General features: G+C 42.7%; 1 protein-coding gene across 7 annotated transcripts in view; it reads left to right on the top strand.

Annotated features, from left to right (window-relative positions):
• Positions 1 to 21,966, top strand: part of LOC118511743 (discoidin domain-containing receptor tyrosine kinase B) — a 253,597-nt gene that overhangs the window by 48,333 nt on the left and 183,298 nt on the right. The window contains exon 3 of one of the 7 annotated variants that reach the window (XM_036055195.1): positions 5,501 to 5,570. The exons of the other annotated variants lie outside the window; for them this stretch is intronic. The gene's annotated coding sequence lies outside the window, so the exon portion shown is untranslated. The remainder of the gene's footprint in view (positions 1 to 5,500; positions 5,571 to 21,966) is intronic. 7 annotated transcript variants of the gene reach the window in all.

Below are 21,966 nucleotides of genomic sequence, written 5' to 3'. Positions count from 1 at the left end.
ACCGGATAGGGTTTCGGTCATATTTGTTTTCATTGCAGATACAGCAATTGGAAACAATTTTTTTTATCTTGGCTAGCAGCTTTGGAAAATAGTATTTACGTAAAATTTGCGACTTATTTTCCTGGGCTCCACGATGTGCCCTATTGTGCTCTGCCGTGATTATTTCTCGTTGTTGATCTTCGTCTGTAATGTCTTCCAGAAGATTTTGAGTAAATCGAATCTTAAGGAGCTTCTGACTTCCAAAATACTTCCTATAAACCTCTTGAAATTTTCCCATTATGTCTTCACTCGTGAAAAGTCCGTTTACTTTTGATATTGTGAAATGATCCTTTAGAATCTGTAAAAGAGATGATTCGGTTATTATTTCGGAGTAAATTGTTGTACGTTTAAAATTTTGGAATGGATATTCAATTACTGTGTTTGGTTTCCCTTTTTTCAACACGATCTGGTTGTGAAAAGCATTAAGTGGTGCTTCTGTAGAGATAATGTAAAAATCGTCACTAGTTTGTGATGAATGTTGCGTACCAGTCATAGAGAAAACTATTCTGCTGAGGGCATCTGCTACAACATTGCCTTTGCCTGGTTTATACAAAATCTCGTGGTCATGCTCCTCTAAATATGCTTTCCAACGTTTTAATTTTGCGTTAGTATTTTTTTGGGAGAGGGCAAAAGTAAGTGGTTGATGATCAGTTAATATTTTGAGTTTAGCTCCATACAAATAATTGCGGAAAGTTTGTAGTGACCAGAAAATTGCAAGCATTTCTTTCTCAGGGGTGGAATATTTCTCTTCAGTTTTAGATAGTGTTCTTGATGCGAAGTGAATTGGTTTATCTTTGCCTAATTCACCTTGAGAAAGAACGGATCCAATTGCATAATCTGAAGCATCGGTTGTCAAAATAAATGGTTTGTTAAAATCTGGATAGATGAGAATATCGCTCGATGATAGTATTTGCTTCATTTTATTGAAACATTCGATTTCTTGTTGATTTAATGTAATTTTCTTTTTGGATGTGTCAGATCCCTTTCCCCTTAAAATGTTTGTCAAAGGTTTAGCAATTTTGGCAAAGTCTTTGACAAATCGTCGATAGTAGCCCATTAATCCTAGGAAGGCACGCAAATCTTTAATGGTTTTGGGCACAGGGTATTTATTTATAACTTCTATTTTTTTATGGTTGGGTTTTATTCCCTCTGTGCAAATAATGAAACCAAGAAATTCAACTTCTTGGCGAAGGAATTCTGATTTGTCTAATTGAATTTTTAGTCCTGCATTATTTAATGTTGTCAAAATTGTGTCCAAATTTTTCAAATGATTTTCTAAATCATCGCCAAAAACTATTACGTCGTCTATATAAACGTAACATATTTTTCCAATAAAATTTCGAAGTACATCATCGATAGCCCTTTGAAATATAGCCGGTGCGTTTTTTAAACCAAACGGCATCCTAGTAAATTCGTATTTACCGTTATTAATAGCAAAAGCCGTTTTTTCAATATCTGATGCTTTCATCTTAATTTGATGGAATCCCGAAGCTAAATCTAAAGTCGAGAAATATTTTTTTCCTTTTAATTGGTCTATCACATAATTTATCTCGGGCATTGGATATTTTTCGGAGATGGTTTTAGCATTTAACATTCGATAATCGATAACCATTCTAAATTTCTTTTGTCCTGATGCATCCGGTTTTTTTGGCACAATCCATACCGGTGAAGTCCAAGCTGAGCGAGACGGTCTGATTATTCCATCCGCTAATAGCTTGTCAACTTGCTTATTTACTTCGTCAGCATATGCTGCAGGATATGGATACACTCTTTGATGGATAGGTGTATCGTCTGAAGTGTGTATTGCACATTCCACTTTGGTTGTACATGTTAGTTTACTGTCTGGTTTGTAAAATGCATCTCTGTTTTTATCTAAAACCTGGTTTAGTTTTTCTAGCTCTAATTTGGATAGATGAGATGTTCGGATCAAATTGTGGGATGACCGATTATGTGGAGAATAGTATGAGATTGGGATGACGAATCTTTTAGAGTTTCTACTCAATGTGATTTGGTCATTTTCTAGATCAATTTTAGCTTTCAATGTTTTCAACATGCTATTTCCAATGATTCCATAAAAAAAATTGTGAAATTTGTGTAACAAAAAGCGATCTTCAAAATCAATTTTGGGATGGAAAAAATTTATATTAATTGCACTAGTAGGAGCAAATGTACTATTTGCACAACTTATTTGACCTACTGAAAATTCGTACGGTTTACTGATTTCATATGCACGTGCCAATTGTGGATGTATTAAATTAATATTAGCACCTGTGTCTATTAAAAACGGAAAGTTTCCAATGGTAGTTTTAAGATAAATAAAAGGAAGGCTGGGAACTACCAACTCATCTTCCACTCTAAAAAATGGTTCTGACCATCGCGACTTGATCCCTCCAACGGATCATGCTCGTGTTGCAAATTTATGTTTTGTAATTTGTCAACAAGATTGTTTTGCTCTGTGAGCTCAAATTCATTTATTGTTTGTCCGTGACAATACCTTGCGTCGTTGGCATTTTTATTCATTTGATGAGCATATAATGGGTGAGCTTGCCTCTTTACCCACGCTTCTTGACTTGATGGTGGTCTTGGTCTTTTTTCGCCATATGTGGGTCTGTTACCATAGTCAATATGACGTGAATTTATACTTCTATCTACCTCCATTGGCTCGGGCTGTTGCCTCTGTGGGGTATATTGCTGATTAGGCAGGTAATGGGAATTGTATCGTGGAGCTGGACGAGGCGCTGCTCTAGGAGGGGGTACTGGTTGATAAACAATTTTTCTGGGTGCTACCCTAGGGGGTTGAGGCTCGAAGCCTAAATCTCTTGGCTTGGGAATATTAAGAGAATTTTGATTTCCATATTGATTTTTAAAAGGTGCTGATCGAACGTCCATATTAAAGTAATCAATGCAAAATTGATATGCTTTGCTAAGGGTCTTCGGGTCAGCAGTTTTTAATAAAGTGGATAATGGTTTTTCTAAACCTCTAATAAACGAATCCAAAGCTTTCTCTCTGAAATAGTTTATGTGGACATTTGCATGCAGAGAGTACTTACTGTCAGTTTGAACTTGTGCTATTATAGCGGCTAACAATTGGTTAACCCTGCTATAATATCCGGCGAGGCTTTCCGAATTACCCTTACGAATACACGTCAATTCATAATCCAGGGTCTTCACGTCACGCTTATCTTTATAGTAAAGCATTAGGATAGATTTTATCTGATGCCAACTACATGTTGCATTATTTGCATTTAACACATCGGAAGCTTCTCCACGGACTTTCCTTCTGATTGTTCGTTCGATCAGATGGAACTGCACAGAGTCGTCAGGAAGATCTCTATACATGATAAAAACATCTTCCACATCCGAAATCCAATTCATCAACTCATTTGGGTTTCCATCAAAAATAGGAACATCCCTCAAAAAGTCAGGGGTTTTTCCCATCTCCACGAAAGATCGTAGAACCATTTCAGTGTTGGGATTGGTCATTTTTGTGTTTTAAATGCTCACTTCACTTAACACTTGTCACGATCACGATTCACCACTAACAAATTACAGCAGAAGCTATTTAATTAAACACCAAAATTTCACTGATTTCGGATTTTTTAGGTTTTTACTTACAGTATGGTTGAGTTAATTTCCATGGGCATCTGACTTCTTTTTCTTCGGGGGAAAATTGGGCAGCTACAGCAAGATGTTCCTTTTTATCCTTCTGATGACTGGGGGCTCGCTGGCAGCAATCGGGAATTAACCACGGTGTCCCAAAGTTCGCTTCGTTATTATGATGGCTCCTTCAACCACGAGATTAGCCACAATTTTTAAATGGCTAACTTTATAGGATTTTTTTTTAACTTATACACTTCCCGCTGATTTTTTTGTCAGGTCCCTATTCGGGCGCCAGTTAAAACTTTTCTTTCTGAATAGATAGAAAGAGTCTTTTACAGTTCGGTGTCTTGAAATTAACTGTTTTATTGAATTCAGCCGATTCCGTTATCGGCCCATAAACGGCCCAGCAGCGATCGCCGCATCAGCATAACTCGTCGCGTTGGATACAACACGACACTCCCAATGCTGATTTAGCGATTACCGACGCTCGTTGCTAACTCGCGGACCTAGAACCAACGCTAGCGCACTGGGTCATTAGGAACGAAGCTCTTGCCCCCTCGGAGAAGAAGGAAAGCTGGCAAAAATTAACAATTTGCTGGCCCATTTGAAGCGTCCGGATTCCGGATTTTCCCATGCGTGTGTACCGAAAACATCCGGTAACACACACACACACACACTGGGAAGACTGTTCTGGTCAGGAATTTGTGCAGCCAATTTTACTTGTTCCTCGTGGTTCCTTTTTTTTCGGCTGTTTCTATTTCTGCTTCGTATTAAAAGCTTCCCAACGTTCACCAATGTTCCGAACCCGTGTGTTCCGCTATTGCGACAGATTTACGTAACGGAAAAAAACGGTCTTCCCGGCACAGGAGGTTGCGGTAGCTGTGATGGCATTTTATTCCCATTTCCGGCCCTCCGCCTACCCAAACCCGACATTCCTGGGTGTTCCGCTCCCAACACCGGACCCAAGCACCAGAGAGCGGACATAATAAAATGTTGCTTTATGAAAGTACAATTATTTTGTATCCTCGTAAAATGAAATCAATTAACGGCTGGGTGCACCGGATGACTGATGTCGAGGGTGGCAAACGCTGGGTGGGAAAATCCTGTCCGGGCAGCAGGAGGAGGAATAAAAAAGAATGCTAAAAGCATTAAGCTGCTTCGAGCATAAATCGATGTTGGGGCAGAGCGAACAAAGCACTGGGCAGGCAGGCACCGGAGATTGTATTACCCGATTTCCCGGACTCGCTTTCCATCCCGAAATGGGGGCCGGAATGAAAATCGATACAGGAAATGACCTCGATGATGGTACGCGCGAGATAGGCACGAGGTGGGGCACGTTGTTATTGTAATGCGCCCGGTTTTAATTCTCAAGGTGGCAAGGACGTGGAAAAACTTTGCCCAACAAATGGTAAATTGAAACGAACTTTTCCACATGCCCTTCCTCGGCACATCCTCGAGCGCACGGTGCACTTGGAGGATTTGATTTCCTTGGACCGTGAAACCGGGACAGGATGGGTGTGTTGTTAAATGATTTTCCGTTGCTCTATCTCTCTCACTCTCTCTCTCTCTCTCTCTCTCTCTCGCCTTTCGATTTCAATTAATCGGAAAATGTGCAACACGACTATCCTGGCTCGGCGGACGAAGGTGAAGGGTGATCTACTCAATTAAACCGGTGTGTGGAGTACATGCTACTAAAAGTTTTATAGAACACTTAAATTGAACTTTTTGCCATGACCGAGATACATAGTTCCGGGAAAGCTGGCCCATTTTGGGGGAAGCATCGGTTGAATGTTTTTCTTGTGATAAGCGCTAAGCAGGACAGCAACAGTCTAACAGTTTCTTTTATTCTTCTTCATTTCAGGTAAACTTCCTTTGCGCCGAAATTTATCGCCCGAATGTATTTGATGGAGTGAAAAAGTCGGATCTAATAGGTGAGCATCAAGCACATGCATCTCCGGGAGTTAAGTTTGTACGTGGGCCATTGGAATGGTCATCAAATTTCGTCCAATGTAAATACGGCAAAGCGAAAGACGATTGCTACAATATTGCTTCGGCTGGTAGTCTTGTGTAGAATGGCTAATGTAAATTTTCTGCTACCTTTTTTTGTTCGGTTGGTGCGTTTGCCCTTTTTTGCTAGCCCTTCTGGGTAAAATTGATTCCCGAAGAAGTTTGTTTGAATATTCTTTTCCACCTTTTTCCACTTCAAATGCCCATTTGAAGCCTTCTTTCTTCTTCGGGGCGGGATCAGGAAAATGGAAAAGCTTATTTGCGTTCGATTTGAGCTATTATGCTCCGGGTAGCCGGGTCCTACTGTCGAATGAAATCAAATAAAATAGTTGTCTGTTTGCGTATGGGCCAAATGGTGGTGGACTGTTCTTTCTCTTGTTCATTGAGGGTTTGAGTGGCTTGCGTAGGGAATTCGCTTCCAATCGCTGCTCTCGCTTTCCAAAAACAGGCTGCAAAACACTTGTTTGCTGTTGATTGTTTGCTCAGTAGTACGATATTGGATATGTTTTCCATTTCGAATCTATTTAGTTTTTAATAAAGTAAAATGTAGTATCCTCTTTGCTGTAAGTTTTTCGGATAATAAAATACGAGAACAGGTTTGCGGAACATTGAGAAGCCATTAAATGTCCGTGCCGAACTTGCGTGGCACGGATAAGCCTCATCGTGCTAGCCGCCCCGTTATTCCGTTGGATCGAATATGCAAAACAAACGTCAGATTTCGATGATAAAGCGAAGTTTTCGGCAGTTTATTTATCATTCTGCTGTAGTGTGCGAGTGCGAGCGGCCGGCCCCAAACCTACCCAAAAGCGATTACCGTCCCTGACCTTGATGATTTTTTTCGCATTTAAATAATGCCGGTGCTGACAATATTTATGAAGCGCTTGCTGGGAAGGTTGCTTTTCCCAAAACCCCAGTATTGTTTTGTTCCAAGCTTTTCTTATCCGATTGGCGCATGCAGAAGATATTATCGTTTTGTGCTATCCCCTAAAAAAACAGAATGCTATCACGCAATGGGGCTAGTTTTCACAAAAGGAACTGTTTGCCTCAAATGTCTTATCACTGTAATAGGCTTTACTTTTTTTTTCTTTGTTTGTCTAGTTGTACTAGTTATTTTCTTTCAATGGTTGGGAATGAGTTTAACCTCATTGTTGGGGCTGAAAGAAAATTCGTTCCTAGCATGCAAGAAACGCTTCAACCCGCCAATGTTGCTTGTAGTCCTTCAGCTGTCTCCCGTTGAGTGTAGGCCGCAGCAAACGTTAACAGCACCCCCAGAAACGGTCAGTTTGTTGGAAGAAGGTTAAAACCAACTCAATGGTAAAGAATCGACAGTCGGTTTCAAGAAGCAACCGTGAAGCAACAAAAAGCAGGAACATTGTATTAGCACGTACTGCTGTCCGACCGATGTTTGACCGTTTGGGTGGCCATGGGTTATGCTATGCACCGAATGCAGAATACGTACGAATGCAATGCTGCTCACACGCTGAATGCTTCTTTGGATACGGGCGAAATCGTGATCGAGTCTGACAGGTCGACCAAGTGCTCGCGCTGATGTTTGTTGGTGGGCGAGCACCATGGGAGCATTGTTTGTCCGGGTGGCCAGGACATGCAACAGTGGTGTTGTGTGTGCGTATTGAACATATTGATTTATTATGTGTTAGGGAGAAAATGTGACACAAATATTTGAAAGTAAGATTTGTGGTCTGAAATTATTCAAAAAGCATAGATGTTCGGTTATTGTAACAAAGCTTCAGAACTTCAGCGAATCTCACACAATCATTCAATATATTTCTGGATATTTTTGAGTGATTTTTACTCTCCTTCCGATAAGCTTGAAATTATCCTTAATTTTAAGGGAGAATCTCAAATAAATAATTAATGGATTACGGCTGATGCGATTGAGTATATATATTACAGGATAACCCAGAAACTGTTTCCCTTCTCCAGATATTCCACTTTTTTTTTAGAGGTAAAGTTTAAGGTTTCTTCTGGTATTTCATATATTTAATAAATATACAAATAATTAGTACCTCATACATTTATTTATTTATTCTTGAATGTGACGGCACTTAGCCGTATTATTAGCACTTTTTCGAAGAAGGGAAATCGTTTATAAACTTAAAAAAAAATATTTGGGATATCTTCAGAAATCTTCATAACGATTCCAAGAATACTTAGGAAGTCATTAATAAATAGTGGTACCTATTGCAAAATAGTGTAAAATCTTATATACTTATACATTTACCTGGGAAAGTGTAAATGAATTTCGAAATGGAACTCATCAGTTCAATAATGGATCATAATCGACTAACTGTTCTCTATTAAATACAATAATTGTATTGTTTAACAACTCTTTAATTCATCTCTGTTTATGTTGGACCTGTAGAATAACTTCAAAAGGATGATAGGTAGGACTTTATCCATACCTAGTGCCACCTATTAAAGCTCCTTTTTTCCACGCGGGAACTGGAACAGAATTGTATAAAAATAATTTTAATATTCAAATATTTGGTTTCTACTCGCCGAACCGTACTCAAGCAAACACGGGAAGTTAAACATTGTAGTCCTAGCTCCATGTAATCACAAACGCACGCACACACCCCGCACAGAAGAAAGTGTTGGACGTTTGGTGGGTGGTCCTTGAATGCGCCCGTGTACCATGCTTGTGTCCCTTTTGGCCCTTTGCTGTACGGCGCGGTACCTGCATACATATACATACGGTATTTATACAAACAAATAGCACCAGCTCAGTCATCCATTTTGGCGAGCTTCGTGCGTGTTGCATGGTTGGCCAGAACCCATGGGGGAAAGTTGTAAGGGGGGGATACGGGGAATGGACCTCACAAATAAAGGGAAAAGCAAAGAGAGGTGAAATGGGGAAAAATCTCACCCGCACCCTGATATAAAACAGTGTGTGAGTCTCGCGTAAAAAAAACGTGAAAAATGACAAGTAAAACAAAAACATTAACAACGATAAATGGATCACGATAAAAGAGTGCGCCAAACTGGGTGAATGGGTGGTTGCTTGCGAATGGTGTTTGGGTTTTTGGGAAAAAGGGCGTTTTGCTTATCCGGCGCCTTTTTTTCTTCCTCCATTTGTTTCATGTGTGTGAAAAGTGTCAGTGGAGTCGGTGCAATTATTCCTTACAACAACGTTTAACCCCGATTGCCACGCATACATTGTGGAGAAGCAAAATGGAGTAGCAATAGAGCGCGTAAAGGAAATCACTCTCTGTCACTAGCGGGAAAATCAGCTCGGTGGCGCGTTTGGAGCTGGAGAGATAATCGGATATTGTAACTGATTAAACGGTAGTTGATTGAGGTGCGTTAGGAGTGGAATAATGTAGTTCTAGCAACAAAATTGCTTAATCGATTTATGCACTAAATAAAAGGAATGTCGGAGTTAGAATTCTTCGAAACTGTAGATGAGTCAACATCACTGTTTGGATGTTGTTTATCTGATCAGTGAATGAAACATGTTTATTTAGCAACTCTTTCCCAGCCCTCCCGTGGCAGCTCCTGCTTCTTGATCCAATCATCTCGACATTGTCCCTGTCATGTTCAATTAAAGCGAAAAGAACCACCGCGATGCTCTTTTGCATTCAAATTTCGGTTCCCTTTTTTCCGTTCGCATCGTTTTTAATGACTCTGATGCATTCGGCGGAAAGGATCTGTGGGAGGAATAAAGCATTTTTGTCGCTTGTTTCTTTTTTTTTTCGTTAGTGATATATTCCCCACCACACGAAAGATCGACTGCAAATGGCTAAACTGCTAAACAAAGCATCACAAAATTACTTCCACCACCAGCAGCAGCAAACCTCGATCGTCGTCTACCGCCTTGGTGACATGCTGGTTCTTTATGTAGTAGAGTGCAGCGCTGTTGCATCGTTTCTGCTGGATGCGCCTTTTCTTTCCGTCCATCTCACTCATCGAACGTTCCGAGTGTTTCATTTACGCTTTTTTGGGCGTTTCGGGGGGGGAGTTTCGTTAAGGGCGAACTGCTTGCCTGTCAGCCAGACCGCTGCTTAATTGGTGTCTATTCTTTTTGTTGGGTCGCCGACCGTTTTCTTGCTGGGCGCCAATGCATGTCTCCATCGGTGCGCTGTTGCGATCGGTGGGTTCCGGTGAATCGTAAATCACGCGTTAAAACAAGCAAACATAATAATTTCCAATCGAGTTAATTTTCCTGGATTATTAACGCACACGCACAGGAATAAGCTGCGTTTATGTGTGAGTCGGTGTCATTTGTTTGGTGTGGAAAGATAAAGACTGAGAATGGCGTAAAAAGCAATAAGAATGCTGATGCTGCTGTGGTTTTTGGAACTTTAAGGTTACTCAGTCACGAGTGAGATGTTGTGGTTAATTCATAATTGAAGGATTTTTTTTACATTTAATTGTGATGAAATGGGTTTGAAATGAAGATGCACGAATTTTGAGTAGTCTTTCTCTTCAAATCTAAATTTTGCATCGTTCGTAATGTGCTGTACACCACTTAATCTATTGGAAATAATTTGAATGACATGTGAATTCTTAATAAATGTTGAGTAATATTATGCAGGGTAATTTTAAGCAGGGTTTTCACTGACATTGATAACGAGCTTGCAAACAGTTAACGAAATGGTCATATCTAACGATGATCTAAGGGCTACCAGTTGGCCTGCCAAACAATTTTTGATAAGGTTTGATTTGACCGTTTATTTGAACAATCTTTTCTTTCATATCTGAGCTTTTGGATATTAATCAGAAAATATATACAAAACACTAAAGGCATTAGAGGGTTAAATAACCAACAGATAAATGGCGGCACTTGAAGTTGTACACAGTAGTTGAGATGCTTGTGATCTGGGTTAATGTCCTGATGGAATGTACTGGTCCTGATTTTTTATCATGGTTTATCTAGGTTTGTGCCTGAAATGTCTCAAACTTCCTAAACAATATGACAATCAAAACCAGCATAGGATCAGAAGCCATACGATTTTTTAGGTTTCGTCGAACTAATGATGTCGAGTCCAACAGAGGAGAGCCCTATTAAAATGAGAATGTTAGTTTTTCAGTTCAGTTGAATCCGTTTTTTAAATGTTAAAGGAAAACGTTAGTTTAAAGTGCAAGAAAAATAAATTTCTAAATTTTCCAACGATATATTATACAGAACTTTTAACAGTTTTAGTCCACTAGGATTCTTCAATTTTTCGAAGTTTTTATCAAAACAATAATGGCCAAATATGAAATTTATAAAAAAAATAATTTCATCTTCTGTTGGATGCTTCTTTGAAAAATCTCCTGTTAAGAAACTCCTTCCCTCATTTATACGCCTATATTTTCTGATATTTGTTTTAAATATTGTTGTTATACCCAAAATATTAGTTTAGTAATTTAGAAACATTTAATTTAATTTAACGAACTTCTGTTTATGTTTCATAATTTATCCGATGCTTAAGATTCAGTTCTTTAACGTTCCATCACAATATTGACTCTTCCCGATTCCCCATTTAAAGACCTCCCCCCAATTCATCGTCTCGTTTGAACAAACGCGTGGGTTAGTGTGGGCACTTATATCGAGACCTCTCTCACCGACCGAGACGTTCCTTACCCCAGCGCGTCTCACTTCCAATCTTTTCTTCATTCCCTTAAAAATGCAATCCCAAAAACACCAGCACCACATACACACAACACACCGGATGAATGCATTGGATGGGGGTCGTTTAGCTACCAATAAATTGACCAGATTGATCCATATTATTATTTTTTCCCTCATTTGCGCCTAAGCTCTGCTTTTCCGCTCTCTCTCTCTCTCTCTCTCTCTCTCTCTCTCTCTCTCTCTCTGTCTCTCCCCATCACTGCTTTCACTGCTCAATCGAATTCGAAGTTGGCAGCAGATGGGGATGGGACCCTTTTAATGGATCGAATTCGTTTGCATTCTCCCGCTGGTTCACCGATCGGAGTGGGGAGAATAGATGGTGATTTAGCTTGCTTTAAAAATTTGGTTAATCCAGTCGAAGGGAGCTTACTAATGGCTGCTGGTTGGTCTGCTACCTAGTGTGGAGTTTGCTAAGTGGCAATAATTTTTCCGTCTCTGGTTTCCGTTTTGGGGCTGGTAGATATTTTTATCGAAACTCGCTCGCGGGGCTTACATTTCGATTCAAACAAGCTTACTGAGCAGTGTGTGAATGATAAATTAGTTAAAACCTCAATAAAAACAAGCAATGGAAGATGTTGTTTTGTGTTCTGCCCAGTGTGTTTAAAAGGGAAAATAGTGCAGCCACAGTAAAGGTGCCCTTGAATAGCGTTTACGTAAAAGGATTATAAATTGTTTATTACCAACAAACTGCCTTACGTTCGTCTCACTGGTGGGGGAAGGAAAACTTCAAGCGAAAGCTAATAACGTTACGCCGACCATCGCAAACCTGGGCCATAATTTATAATTGTTCTTTGCTAACTAGTTTAGATCACACTACGTCAACCGCAAAGCGTCGGCGGCCAGTCTGCAGAAAATCGTTTGTCGGAAAATGTTTTCCCTCCACCTCTCTCTCTATCTCTCTCTCTCTCTTCCTCGCTTGTGCTCCTCTGCCTAAAGCTATTCTATTGCCTGTAGAATATTAAATTACGTCAAAATTGTCTCTGATTAGGAATGGTCTCCGCTTCGCTTTCTGTCGCACCCAGAGCGTACCGGTCACCGGTCATGAGCCACCTAATAACGTAGCCTACCGCTGGGTCGTCTCGTGGTTAGGAGTTGGTTGTGTCACCCACCACCACCAGACCGAGCTCACTACTTTATGTCACACCGAAGCCAAAGGCCATTCCGCAAGGAATGCTACGCCAAAGTCCGAACGATCGCCGGGTTGGACTGTTGCAACCGAAAACCATTCGCCAGGGGAGGGTTTCCCGGGAGCGCCATGTTTGCCGGCTTAACACCGTAACAGCAAAGTGAGCGCGAAACAGCCGGTTTTCCAGCAATTGGAAAACCCACTTCATCACTCAATCAGCAAACACACACACACACACAAAAAACAAAACCACCGTCGGTGAAAGAAAAGCTGGGAAGCCGCAGAAACGGTCCATCCTTACGGACAGGCTTTGGTGGTTCTTCCAGTGGTCTTTGGGCATGGTATGTCCTAAGGAGAAAAGCGAGTCTGAAAATGAAGATTGTGGTGTATGGGAATTGTGTGTTTCTTTCCTATTGTGTTTGTGCGCACTGTGAAACACAACAGTTAGCAAAATCAAGTTTCGTAACAGTAATGAGATTGCTGTTTGCTTTTACTTCGCTCACCTTTCTAGCACTCGCACTGTGTGTGTGTGTGTGTGTGTGTGTGTGTGTGGCTGTTGCTCTAAACTGAAGTCTCTTTGGACACACAAAGGGCAAAATACGTTGGCTTTTTCTGGCGCAAGCCAAAGAAAAACTTTTCCACCCTCCATGCAAACGTATCCACCGAAAAGGAAAGGGAAGTGGGTTTTTCTGTGTTTGTCTGTGGTGTTGTTTGAGTGTTAGTTGTTTCCGAATCGCTTCGCAACGTATTATCCGCATTGATTTTCTCAAGTTTTGCCGCCTTGAAATATAACATTTCCTTCTAAGCGTTACTCCCTTTCGACACCTCACGCTCGGTCCGGTAAAATGGTGCTCACACTCGAAACAAACAACCACGAGCCGGGTGGAAATAGTTGAAAATAATTCTTTTCTTTTCCCAAACCCCGAAAAAGAAACGGGGAAAAACGATCGAGTGACAGTAACTGATGCAGCAGAAGCGTGCGCTTGTCCGATGGAAAACGAGTCAGTTTTCCTAACCACACAAACCACGTCGCTCGTCGTTCCGATTTTCTTTCGTCGATTTAATGATATATTGCAAACAGCATAAAATGGGAGCTGAAGCGAACAACAGGGATATCAGGTGCACCGTCGGTTCTTCTAAGCCATTTTCCCTTTTTTTCTCATCGAAAAGAAAATGCAACGTAATTGAATGCGCCTTGTACTTTACGCGCTAGTGTTGGGGTGTTCCGAAATTCGGAATCCGGTGAACAAAGCAGAAATTTCTTTCTTTCTTTACTCAAGCGCAAGGGAGACAAATCGAACCCGTGCTGAGGATGGTAACGAGTAAATTTAATACTTTTAATAGAGTGTGTGTGCAGCTGGTGAACGCTGACAGGTTCGGATGGAAGCATCTCTCGACCATATGTGTCGAGGTGGCGTCTGTGCTGGTGACTTTGCATTATCGATATTATTCTTCCGTCGGTGGTGTTTTTATCACCTACCGCTTTTTCCGGACATGGCGTGGTCATTTATTTTGGTTCGCTTTATCCCGGCACCACGACTTCCATTACCGAATTAAAACGGACGTGTAGAAAATCGCTACCAAATCATATTTGATGTTTGTTACAGGGGTGATTGGTTGCTTCGATTTCGTTCTAATCCACATGCATTAAACGATGAGGTTGTCGGTAAGGTTTCTTGAGCAAATAGTATTTCTTAGCAATTTCCTTTAAAACCGTACCCCAAATAAGAGATTCCCAAAGCGGCAACAACAACAAAAAACAGCCCTCGAAATGATAATGCAATAAACGATTCCTTCGCGTCACGGTGCTCGACATACGAGGGATTGCGGGAAGCAAATGGCACTCGTCATCTCGGGTTTGTTGCACCCTCAGAGTGACTCTCGCTCTCTCTCTGAAGGACCGTTCGAAACCGTTCGTGTCCTACGACACGTGTCAAACGTTCGACACTGATTGACATAACCTCTAGGCAGGCCGGTTTGTGCCCGCCGTCGGAAGTGCGTCGAAGATGTCAACGGTTTTTCTTGCGGTATAAGCACCGCTATTTGCCTGTCTGTTTGCTTTCGTTCGGCGTAAAGTGGCCGGAATAGTTGAAAGCTGGGGCGAATCGTGAATGAGTGAGGCATGTGATGCGTGGAGAGCGAACAGTGATGGACATGCCTGTGGCGTAGTTGATGATTTTTGTATGTGTTTTTTAGGGGTTTCCCCTGTTTTCATGACCATGCCCTCATAATATAAATATGAAGGTTACATTTTGGATATTTGTAGCGAATGCTTGTGCAGGTCTGTGGAGGATGTAAGCTGTTTGAATTATTTTATTCCTAAAATCGATCTCGGGGAGATCCGATGACAAAGACGACAGCGATGCCGATCTTCGGGCTGGACCGTGCGACGGCTGGAAAGGGGTTCAAATGTCATCCAGACTGTCACACTAAGAACCAAGGATAAGGCCCTTTGGACTAGGATCCTCGGACTAGGCCCCTTGGGATAGAACCATTGGACTAAGCCCCTTGAACTAGATCCCATGGACTAGGCCCCTTGGACTAGGTCCCTTGGACTAGATTCCTTGGACGTGGCATTTAGGACTAAGCCTCTTGGACTACGCAAATTTTACTAGGCTCCATGGATTAGGCCATTTGAACTAGGTCCCTTGGACTAGGCCTCTTTGATTAGGCCCCTTGGACTAGGTCCCTTGGACTAGGCCCCATGCACTAGGCCATTTGGAATGAGCACCTTGGACTAGGCGCCTTGGAGCAGACCCAATGGACTAGAGTGGGTTCCTTGAAATTCGCAGGACTGACTATCCAGCTACGGGCAATATCAAGTCACAGGAAGCCAGGAATAGCATGCCGAGACTGTTCGTTGCCATAATGCCACGGAAACAAATGATAGTCGTTCTCCTCATTAAAAAACACTTAAAACTCCAAATATATTAAACTTTTACAACAGTCATCTCCAAGATGACTTAAGCCAGTTTCTCATGAGGTTTTGAAATTTGACATCTAAAAAGCTGTTTAATGTTCAAACTAGCACACAAAGAGACTCTCATATAAATAATAATCTTTGTTACACAAAATCTGATTGTATTTTGTAATATAAGCACAAAAATGATGACTGTCTTGACACTGTCCCTATAGCAAACTCTGTATGACCATTGCTCAAACTCAACGTCCTACTTCCGTGATATTAAGTGTCTCCTTCCTTACACAAAACAAAACTAATCCGCAGTAATTGTTTTGATCTCAGTTGTAATTGATATCAATTGGCTGCCAGGATACTCCCTTAACTTTTTCTCCCATTGTACCAGAGATTGACAGTTTCCTTCGGTACGCTGTACGTAGGACAGGAAGCATCGATTCAAATTGAATTACCCGACAGAACTGCTAACAAAGGTACATGATATGCACCCTGCACCGATCCCTTTCCGTGTACTTTCTTTTCGAGAACCACTTTTTTTCTCCAACGCAAAACCCGGACGTGCACATGAAAACCCCGCTCGCTAACGCCCGCCCTGTTCGATTGGGTCATCCGAAAAAACAAACTCCGATAATTTAGTTGCCAGTTGGGCTGGTGTGTAATGAAGCTGCTGCAAACCGGGGTCCTCCTGTCAACGCTAATCCCTTCCCGGAATTGACAGATTGGAGCCGCTTATCGGGCCGGTTGCCTTACGGCCGGCCGGCCGGCCGTTTCCCCGTTCTTCGGTTCTGCTTGTAAGCTGTGGGTGAGAAAACATGTTGCGCCTGTCAAAATGGGACGCGCAGGAAATAGTCCTCCTGCCGAACCCTTAATGGCTAATGGTTTTACATGGTGGTTAGACTCTGTCGATTTTTTCTTCTTGTTTTGTTCCTATTACTGTCACCACCAAACCTTACTCGCGAGCCCGAAGTTAACCCCCTTGTTGGTTGGTAGTTTGGGAAGCCTTCAGATTCGGGAGCATTTCCGACACTTTGCCACCGTACTCGGACACCGCTGCATGCTATAGGAAGACCAGTGGAGACTAATTTGTTTCTTTTATCTCGCTAATCTGACAGCTCTCGACCACTTTCGATCACGCTGGACACACACACGCGGCCGAGATGGTCGATTTTTTGGCCCCGCATAGTGTTCTTCTTGCAGGACGTTATTCTTTAATGATGCGTTGTTTTGCTACGGTCCGACCAGACCAATCGATTACTCTCCACTTGACGCTCGGCAGGGAAGGGAACCGTGCGTAAGGAAATCGATGTCAGTCAAATCTGGTGGTGCTGGGCGATAAAATGCCCAAAAGTGACTCGCGTTACTGAGCGTTAGCCCCGCCAAGACTCGAATGATGGATGAGATCGTATCGCGAGAGGCATCGGTTTGATGAGGATTGAGTGGTGTGGCGTACGCTTGGTTTTGTTTGGCTTTTTGGTCGTCATCGTAGTGAAGTCGGAACGGAACGCTTTAGAAATGCGATTGCACCACGCCAGCGAATCGAGCGAATTAGTAGCTAACTCCAATTTCAATGCTTCGACTTCTAGTGTTATCGGTGGGTTTGAGTTTCGAAGCTCGATGCGACACTGATAAGACGTGTTCCAATTCCAGCAACAATCGATTGTTATAATAATCGATTTGTGCGAAGAAGGTGGTTTTCCAATCGATTAGGTTCGTGTTAGGTAGGTACCTCTTGCTTTTTGAGGTAGATTGTTTTCTTCTTGTGTTTGCTTTTTTTTCTAAGTTTTCTGTTTTCTTTTATATTTCTTTTCTTTTAACCGACTCTTCAGAGTTTTTCTCTTTGTACTTGTTAATGTTTTTGAATATCTTAGCTTCAGCTGGATTTTAATCGAGTTGTTTTTTTTGCTGTACAGTCTTTTCATTGCACTTGTTTTATGTTTTTATGTCAATAATAGTCTTGTGTTTTTTTCTTGTAGGTAGAAATTAAATATCTTCAGTAACTTTGATGAGGTTTGCTTATGATTCAATTGTTTGAGATTAAATGAGGTGATGTGAGATGTACATTAAAATTTTAATGAAGTTCTGAAACCTTAGACTAGACTAAACAATATAACAAAAAAATATTAATTAAATTGATGTGAACCTAAACGATCAAAATCTCTATTTCTTGAAGGCTTCTAACGACCTTTTTCAACCTGACCAAATGTTAACTTCACTTCTTATTTGCTTAAATCATCACCGTGACCTTTCCGATGCAACAACCGATCCGATTCGGCCCAACCAAAGTGGGTGAAAAATTACCAACCCAACACTTTGCTAAGCTTTTTTTACAGCGCTTTGCTCTTCTGGCCGTTCGAATATCTCAGCTACTCAACAGCAAGCGGCGCGAGTTTCATCAGTGATAATTCTCCAAAAGAAAGCCTCCGGGGCACACCCGGGCACCTTATTGAGGATGGGACGAAATTTATCTTAATAGAAAATCAGCATACCGTTGTGTGTGTGTGTGCGAGCCTGTTGTTGGCTTGCCAGCTTCAGCCGCTGTCGGCAGGCCAGTGTGGCGGCTGTCGATAACGACGCTATCGAGCGACAGCGATCAGGCGGGATGCCACGAATAATTAGCATAATTTAATCATTCTATCATTAAAATTGCTTACGAAATTCCACCACGGTGGAACGTGTACCACCGGTTCCCGGGAGTGGGAGGGTGTAGAATCGCTGCCATTTTTTTTTTGTTGTTGTTGCTTTCCTCCCAGCAGAGAGTGCTCTCTGCTCGGTGAGTTTTTGACTTTCGCCGAAATAACGATGCCTCAACATTTCACTGTGGCGTGGTTTTTGATGTTTTTCTTTAGGCCGGCGGTAGCGCGGCGTAAAGCCGCCATGTAACGCAAGCTTAGCGGCGCCGGAAAATGGTCCTTTTGATGATCGGGTAGGCGCAAGGATCGGTGGCGCTTTGATGTGTTGTGGTGCGGCCATGCTTAGCGATTTTCCGCTGCTGCCGTCAACAGGTCGCGTGGTGGAAAGCAAGAGAGAGTGAGAGGGGGGGGGGGAGGGTGTAGAAGGGAGACGGGGTGGTTGGATGCTAAAATATGCTTTATCAATTTTTCACAGGATCCATTTTCCAGCTCGCTGCCTGTCACGGTGGTTGTTGTTAATGTTGTTGTTGCTGTTGTTGTGAGCTCTGCGATTGTGCGAAAGGTGTGTGGCTGTGTGCGCCTCTTGTACGGTTGGTTTTGATGTGGGATGCTTTACTTTCATTATTCTCGGCGATGGTAATTTCACCTGCACGCACACGTCCGGCAATTGGCTGATGTTGTTTTCGTACGCCAAAGTAAGCTCCGAGAACCGAGAATGAAAATGCTCCGCCGCTTGGTTGATTATTCATTTTCCTTTCTTCATTGTTGTTGTCCCGAAACCGGAAGCTGTAGACCGGATTGAATGGAGAAATTGGTGGGCAAACGGCAAAGCACACACTCCTTACGTTTTTGCTGGTGCTTGCTGCTGGTGGTGGTGCCCGAGATTCTACAGCGAAAAGTACACATTGTTGCGCATTTTTTTGCGGATCATCATTGTCTTGCGTGGATGTTGGGTAAAGCCGCGCGCAACACGACCCAGCCGACAGGGAAAATTGGTCCTGTTTTGCCGATTTATCATTCATAACGCATAATCAACATATGCAACACGTGAGCGAACGCTGCCGAGTGAAGACAGCGAGCTTACGCACAGAAACATCCGCCTCTGGCTCGTACCGAAATCGAAGAGTTCGCCGAGCCTTACGAGGTGCACAAAGAGACGAATAGAAAATCCTTTTCCGTTTGGCAGCTTCGGCGAAACAATTTGCGAAACAAGGAAAAACGGTGGAAAAAAATCGCTCTCTAGTAAACAACATAAACACTACGATTTAAACGTCAGACACGCGTGTTTGAGCATGGCTTCCGGGAATGATGGTTTTTTTTTCCTCAGCTCTGAAGCCTTGGTCGTGGGCTCGCGACTCGCGCAAATACCCATGACGCGCTTCAGGTGTAATTTCGCCGAAGCATAACCACGTAATCCTCATGCAAGTTAGCATGTGGTGCTGCTTCTACTGTTGCTGGATGGCTGCAAAGCTATCGAACCGAAGTGTGATGCGTTTGTTTCGTCTTCAATAAGGACCCGTTTTAGGCCGCGAATATCGTACAAATAGCGATAAAAAAGGGAGGAATCAGTCAAATGGATCTTAAATTTGAGCTTCATGAATTTAAAGTCCTCATCACGGGGGAAGATTCTATTGATTGTATATTGTGATTAACAGTTGGTCATGTACCTCCAGGGTGGCCGAATTCGTTATAGAGAACTTCATAAAGAACTGTTAGGTGTTAGAATATTACAGTTAAATCCTTTAGTAAAACTAGTCAAGCTTTAGACCAAAGATCGAAGCTTTAGACATCGTTTGTACAGGTCGTTGCTGGCCCGTCTTTAGCTGCTTATCAAAGAATACAAAACTAAATCTATTTTAGCTATTTTCTCTTCGAATTCATACCAAACTGAACAGCAACAGTAATCAAAATAAAACAAAACTTTTTTTTTTCCTTCTCCCCTTCAAATATCCAAGACCCAGAGCTCAAGACTCTTACCTTCGAAATGTACGAGCAACCGAGCGTGTGTTTGACGTTCCACACTGCTTTATGTGCCGTCTTCCGGCACACGGACCAGTACGGCGGCATGAGATTGCTACTCCGAAATAAATGATCTTCGAAACGAGAAATGAAGCCAACTTTCTTGCACCATCAGTGGTGCGGCTCATCCTGTCCTTGTATCTTCGGCCGCCGTTCTAGAAACATACTACCTTCATGGTGATATTCCTCACTCAACCCTCGCCACGGATATGAATCCGGAAATTTGGAAACTTCTGCCTCGCACTCACGGTGTTGCAGTCCCATCCGAGCGAGCCCCGGTGTGATTGCTTAGCGAAATGGCAAGATTGAAGCTTTGCCGGCACTTTCTTTCGCACTCGCTCTGTCAGATCTTTTGCTTTTGTATCACATCCCACCCCCCCCCCCCTCCCTTGAAAAAGGACATTTCGGGCGCTTTGGTGGTGGTGATGGTCGGTAGTATGGCTGCGGCATAGATTAGTTTTTCTTCATCCGGAGTCTTCATCCCCGATTCTTGTGCAGCCGGTACCGGCGGTAGAATTGTTGAAGTCAGAAAGCCAGAAAGTAATCCAACGGTAGGTAAGGTTGTTTAAGGTTTCGTTTTTTTTTTCTTGGTGCTTTTCTAAAATGTGAAACGGGGACAGGACGGTAGCCCTTCACTAGGGAGTCACAGTTCATCTCTCTCAGTGGTCCGCCAGGTTAGGCCCCGAAGTGGCGATTCACTTTGAAGTCGATGCGATGCAATTTCCTTCCACGAGTGTATCAGAGGCTTAGGGAATTGCAATTTTGGATATTGGAATATGGCATCGGGCGGCACCGGGGTACCGGAGGTGGGGGCACTGAAGAGTTAAGGGCCCAGCGTGAGTGAGCGCTGATTGCCCGTGGGGTGTATTAGACTTTTGAGTGAACCTTCTCAAGGCACGTGATTGAGCTGGGAAATGTCACTTCGGACTGATCGAATGTACGCCATCTTGTGCCGATCGAGGCAAGCCAGGAAGAGGAATCGTCGTGCGGCAAAGTACTTGCTGCAATCGTTTGATTACTCGCAAACCCGGGGGTTTCACAATGCAACATTTGGAGCGTATCTTACTGGAATCACTTTTCCGGTAACTAGCATCCGTGATCTGCGACCCTTTGTTCTCATAACGCCCGGAGAACACCACCTTCACGAACCTCATTAAATTGCCGTCAGAATGATTGACATCCTTAATCACGTGCCGCCGGGTGGTGTGTGGCATCCTGGCCTACTCGGTTAAAAGGACTTGCGGAAAAAGCGCTCGATGTAACGGGCGGAACCTCGTCCTAATCCTCAGTTTGGAGCTTAGACAGCGAATGTTTATCCTTTACCGACGGGATCGACGTAGACAATACGGACGGAAAGCCGTCCATGACAGCATAATTTCATTGTTTCGTGTCTTAAAGCACGGATCGACTACGGGATCCACCTGTCTTCTGACCTACCGATAGAGCAGCGTGTAGGTGTGTGTTACGGTGGGCGAACCAGTACCGTGCCGATGACACAATCGCACTGCCATTGCACATCGAAAACGCCCCGATATACGTTTATAAACACGTGGGAAAGCAATAATCTCCAAAGACAAAGCAATGACGAAACGCAAAGACTCGGTTTCGTGTTGTTGCGTACCTAGAACGGAATCGAAAATCATCCCCCCCCGAGCATTATCTGCTTTCGGCCCCCAGAGCCGACCTGTGTGTATCTTTGGATGTTGGGTTTGGCAATTTTGAGGTCGATTTCCTAACATATCGAATGTGAGGAAAGAATATCGTGCGCTTCGCTCGGAGAAAATGTCGCATCGGAAGGCTCTGCAGGCTTAATAAAACACGGGTGACAATAACAAGGCGAGAAGGGTGGATGTGGGGAGGGGGGGGGGAAGGTGATGCTCAGGGACGATGAACCTCTGGAAATGGAATTATCCGCACGTCGCATCCGCTCTCCGTGACAGACATGTTAATTTAATTAGCTTTACTTTCACTTGTCACATGTATGAGATGAAGA

The sequence above is a fragment of the Anopheles stephensi genome, chromosome 3, assembly GCF_013141755.1.
Source record: "Anopheles stephensi strain Indian chromosome 3, UCI_ANSTEP_V1.0, whole genome shotgun sequence".
NCBI lineage: Eukaryota > Metazoa > Arthropoda > Insecta > Diptera > Culicidae > Anopheles > Anopheles stephensi.
The sequence above is the reverse complement of the archived record's forward strand: the minus strand, read 5'-3'. Positions and strand labels throughout refer to the sequence as shown.